The sequence below is a fragment of the Taudactylus pleione genome, unplaced genomic scaffold (assembly GCF_031769625.1).
Source record: "Taudactylus pleione unplaced genomic scaffold, aTauple2 ptg000278l, whole genome shotgun sequence".
In the NCBI taxonomy this organism is placed as follows: domain Eukaryota; kingdom Metazoa; phylum Chordata; class Amphibia; order Anura; family Myobatrachidae; genus Taudactylus; species Taudactylus pleione.
The window spans coordinates 4,412,784-4,418,783 of record NW_028284680.1 but is presented as its reverse complement, the minus strand read 5'-3'; positions in this window follow the sequence as shown (position 1 = coordinate 4,418,783).

Genomic DNA, 6,000 nt, shown 5'->3' with positions numbered 1-6,000 from the left:
ATCTGCACTTATTATTGTCATGAATAAATAATGACACAATCTGTTATAGTGTATGTGTATGATATAATCGCCATAGAACCCCAAAGGTCTGCAGGTTGCGGAGGGAAAGATGCTTTAGGAATTAAGGGCTCCGCTCCTGCCAGCTAATGTGACTTATAAACCTCTCCTTATGAATGAGAGCAGAGAACTTTTACTTCTGCAACAACTTGTACATTAGATTTCATAGCCCAGGACGCGATTTCTCTGGCAGCCCACGATGTCATTTTGTGACAACCACAACATCTTTGCAAAGTTTAGAGCAAGGGTGGGGAACCTTTTTTCTGAAGGTCATTTTGGTATATATAACATAACATTATTTGTGGGCCAGATGCAGACCATGCCCCCTCCGTGTGATATCACAATGGGCGGGGCCACAATCACCGGTGATTAGAGCAATGCCAGGAGCATCTTGAGGATGCTTCGGGGAGCTGTAATGGTAGCGGTGTGACTGTCTGAAGCATCCTAAGGATTCTGGCTGCAGGGTGCCATTCTAGGTACCCTGCTAGCCAGATGAGGCTAGCATAAAAAAGCTCAAAGGGCCAGACCAAATGATTCCGGGGGCCTTATATGGCCTCTGGGCCTGAGGTTCCCCATCCCTGGCTTAGAGAAACTGAAGGTTCGGTCTTTAGCCACCATCAAGTTTTCTACTGGAGAGATTCCAAACTTTGGGGGAGTTCTCCTGTCTCCTAAGATAGTGGGCAACCCTCCCACATCCTGCCCACTTCCCCCGTAACAAGAGAAAGAGAGCAAATGACAGAGGGAGAGCGATAGCGCCACACCCCAATCCATCCCACCTGGACCTCCCCAGAATGCCTGGAGACCAGGTGTATGCACTCATCTCCTGATATACTACTGCTGTCACATACAGCCCTGTCCTCACTAACATATGACTTCAACTCCTGATATACTCTGTGCTGCTGGGGACCCTGCTCCTTCCACTATATAACTCTCAGGTTATGGCTTCCTGCTGCCTCCATTCCCCTCCTCACATCATGTCACTGCCCCTGTCAGATGCAGCCCTGTCCTCACTAACACATCGATCATCTCCTGATATACTCTGTGCTGCTGGAGGACTCTACACCTTCCACTATATAACTCTCAGGATATGGCTTCCTGCTGCCTCCATTCCCCTCCTCACATCATGTCACATGCAGCCCTGTCCTCACTGACACATCACTCATCTCCTGATATACTCTGTGCTGCTTGAGGACTCCACGCCTTCCACTATATAACTCTGTTTGTGGCTTCCTGCTGCCCCCATTCCCCTCCCCGTATCATGTCATGGCCCCTGTCGCAGGCAGCCCTGTCTTCACTTATGGACAGATGCCTGCAGTCTACATGATCAATTCCTGAAATAATACGTGCTGCTGTGAACATTCAGATTCTGATTCTATCACCTTCAAGACTCACACCAAAACCGAGGAGACCCCCAGACCAGCATCCCGTAAAGGTTAGTTACAAATGGTGCTCAGATGCTATGTTATTGCAATATACCTGGGTGCCGACATCAGATTACACACGTCAGCATCATGTTCTGGGTAAAGCGGGCACCTCACAATGGTGCCAGCCAGCAAAAAGGAGAAATAACAGGACAGGTTAGGTTTCAGGAAACACTTCAAGTCCATGAAACATGAGAAACAATGGGGACGCGGAAATGGAACGTGGGGAAGGAAAGATAGAAATGTGTAATGTCCCGGTGTAAGTGTAACGCGTCTGGACAATAAGAGAACACAATGATAATATAGGCGCTAAGTCCATAGCTGATGCCAGAATAAGCTGCTGCTGGATAACGGCCCACTATTATTATTTCTCAGTGTTATTCTCAGTCACTTTGTAGCAGCTTTCAAGGTTAAATCAATATCACTATTTCCTACTTACAGTGCTCGGCTGGGCTGCACCCAAGGTGCTAATTATCTCAGATACCCACATGCTTGTGCATAGGCCAAAGAACACAGAGCAGGAACATACAAAGAAATACAAGGTACAACGTTCTGCACCTTTATCCCCCCCAGTAATACCTGCTGCTGACTTGCCCAAACTCTGAACGAGCCCGCGAGTGCGCTAAAGATCTATCAAAGCCGCTGTTTACCAGTAAAGGCGCAAATGTCCACTACACGACTATTGCTCGACTGTACGATAACGACATTGTTCAATCGTTCACCATCCTGTGCAGTGGATATTGTGCCCACACTGTACGATATGTCGCTCAGTACAGGCTCCTCCCTCTTCCCCGAACATGTACAACCTGACGATATCATCAGGAAGGGCAGAACGTTCAGGCGATGATAAATGCCAACGACCAGCGGGAGCACGCATCGCTGGTCGTTGCCGGCATATTCACTGCACGATTAATGAACGATAACAATGTTATTATCAGTCAATCGTCCATTTATATTGTGTAGTGGATACGCGGCTTTAGACCCACTACTTCATCAAAGCCTTCCAGCTCTCTCCTAACTCCCTGCTCCATGCTCCCTCCTCCCTGCCTACCCCATCTGTGTCATGCCTGTCTGTCTGCCCCTCCCCTTTAGGATGTAAGCTCTCACGAGCAGGGCCCTCTACCCTCTTGAGCTTCTCCCTACTTCACTTTCATCTACTTCTTACTCCCCACTAGGGCACCTAACACTTGGTTACTTTGCTCTGTTGCTTATGTGGGTGTTATGTATATGTATATTATCCATGTCCTTGTCCTGTATTGTTCTGTAAGTCACTGGTTACCTATTTGTTTATGTACTGTGTAAGGCACTGCGGAACACTTGTGGTGCCATATAAAATGATAATACATGTGACAGGCGTTTGTGTTACTGAGGTGAATAGTACAGGAAATAGCCGGAGCGCTGTACATATCAATGTCACACTGTCATCCCTGATGTGTTAGAGCAGGCACAGAATGACTGACAGCTTTGTAGATATACACTGGATTGCGGTGGATTTATACACGCGGCATTCGCAGTATCGGTTCTCATTAAGACTTTGGACCGGATTCAGAGTTGCATGTAAAGCCGGTCTCTGTATCCATAATCAGCCACATAAGTGCGACCGCCGCCACCCATTTGTAAGAACAGCCGTCCTCGCCATCAGCGCTGCAAATGCGTCTGAAGGCGGACGGATCTCTGCGCACGCTCACCTCTGAATTGCCAGCAATTTCGTCTACACGCAAAGGACACACTTATCCTACGTGTGAGGATGGCGTCACCACCGCTCACCCGCAGCTGGAGACACGACGGAGATCCCCCTGATGCTGTATGGCGCGTACTTGCTCTAAGTATGCAGACGCCGCAGTTTGCTTAAAAAATGGCAAATCCGTATGTAGATCCCTGATTTCTCCTCTCCTGCGTGTAATCTATTCCTTATGGATGAGTTTACAGACTTTAGTGAGTGTGTAAGAGAGAGAGTGAGTATGAGAATGAGTGTAAGAGTGTGTGTGTGTGTGTGTAAGAGAGTGAGTATAAGAGTGTGTGTAAGTGTGTGTGCAAGAGAGTGAGTGCGTAAAGAGTGTGTGTGTGTAAGAGTGTACAAGAAAGTGAGTGTGTGCAAGAGATTGTGTGTGTGTAGTGAGTGTGTGTGCGCGCAAGAGTAAGTGTGCGCGCAAGAGTGAGTGTTTGTGTGCAAGAGTGAGTGAGTGACTGTGTGTGCAAGAGTGAGAGTGTGTGTAAGAGTGAGTGTGTGTGTGTAAGAGTGAGTGTGTGCAAGAGTGAGTGTGTGTGTAAGAGAGTGAGCCTGTGTGTGTAAGAGAGAGTGAGTGTGTGTCTCTGTCTCTCTCATTTCTGGCAGTAAAGAATAGAAACAATTATTTCAGCTCCCTTGTCCTACATACCCTGTATAAGAAGTGAGGTTGATATATCCAGCTCGTCTGCCAACACTAAGGGCCTCATTCAGAGGCGGTCAGAGGATGCAGGCGGTCGCTCAGAAACTGGGCGGCCGATTGCATCCTGACCGCCCGCCTCTGTTTCGGTCGTTAGAGCTGTGGGTGTAAACCCATAGCCTAACGACCGCTAGGGTGATGGTCGAGATGGTCAGAGACCATCGCAACCATCGGGCTTACGACGAGACCCTAGGGTAGGGTCTCACTTGTCGTAAGCCCCGGAGAGCTTCTGGCTCTGTCAGAGCCGGACGCTCTCCACTGACAGCACTAGTGATGTCAGTGGGGCCTCCCCCAAACGGTTAGGCTGACACCCCCCCCCCCCCCCGGCCCGCCTTCCAAACGGGGCAAGCTGTCAATAAACATCGACAGCTCGACCCCTTTGGAAAGTGACCCGCTACGACCGGCGCTGTCTGTCGTAGCGGGTCTCACGCATGCGCACGAAGGAGCCGGCTCCCTCGTGCGCATGCGCACTAGACAAACATCGAGGCGGCCGCCTCTGAATGAAGGCCTAAGTTACTTATATCAGTATCCATCATTTACCAGAGAGAGAGAGAGAGGTCTTTTCTACTGTTCTACAAGAACGACTACGAGAGAGGACGCCGTATGCAGCGCTATGACAGAACAATAGAACACGGGCTGAGCATATAACGCCACCGTCCCCTGGCAATAAACTGTATTTAATCGTATAATCTTACTTTTTTTTTTTTACACCCCACACAAGCACTTCAGTAGGGATCATAACTGTGATGTTCTGCACTAAGCTCAACTGACAGCAGAGTTACAGCCTTGCTCCACATGATTGGGACAGAGAAATAATCAGAGAAGGAGATGGGACTATTATGGGGCCTACAATAGGCGCAGAATCCAACGGGGGGCTACGTTCTGGATGATATGTATGCATTGCTAGGTGACAGCAGGCTCCTGACCAGGCATCCACAGCCAGTCAGGGCATGGCGGATATTGCGCGCTATACGCTTTCGGGCACTACACAATCGTTGGCGATTGTTAGACTGAGCAAATGTTAGGGAGGTTAATAAACCCAACACACCTAAATACACTTCATATGATCATTCCACCGGAAAAACCTAATGGGGTACAGTAACTAGCTACATCACCTAATGGGGTACGGTAACCAGCTACATCACCTAATGGGATACGGTAACCAGCTACATCACCTAATGGGGTACGGTAACTAGCTACATCACCTAATGGGATACGGTAACCAGCTACATCACCTAATGGGATACGGTAACCAGCTACATCACCTAATGGGGTACGGTAACCAGCTACATCACCTAATGGGATACGGTAACCAGCTACATCACCTAATGGGGTACGGTAACCAGCTACATCACCTAATGGGGTACGGTAACCAGCTACATCACCTAATGAGGTACGGTAACCAGCTACATCACCTAATGGGATACGGTAACCAGCTACATCACCTAATGGGGTACGGTAACCAGCTACATCACCTAATGGGGTACAGTAGCTAGCTACATCACCTAATGGGGTACAGTAGCTACTTCACCTAATGGGATACGGTAACTAGCTACATCAACTAATGAGGTACAGTAACTAGCATACATCTCCTAATGGGGTACGGTAACTAGCTACATCACCTAATGGGATACGGTAACTAGCTACATCACCTAATGGGGTACGGTAACTAGCTACATCACCTAAAGGGGTACGGTAACCGGCTACGGCTCCTAATGGGGTACGGTAACTGGCTAAATCACCTAATGGGATACAGTAACTAGCTACATCACCTAATGGGGTACAGTAGCTACGTCACCTAATGGGATACGGTAACTAGCTACATCACCTAATGGGGTACGGTAACTAGCTACATCACCTAATGGGGTACGGTAACTAGCTACATCACCTAATGGGGTACGGTAACTAGCTACATCACCTAATGGGGTACGGTAACTAGCTACATCACCTAATGGGATACGGTAACTAGCTACATCACCTAATGGGGTACGGTAACTAGCTACATCACCTAATGGGGTACAGTAACTAGCTACATCACCTAATGGGATACAGTAGCTACATCACCTAATGGGATACAGTAACTAGCTACATCACCT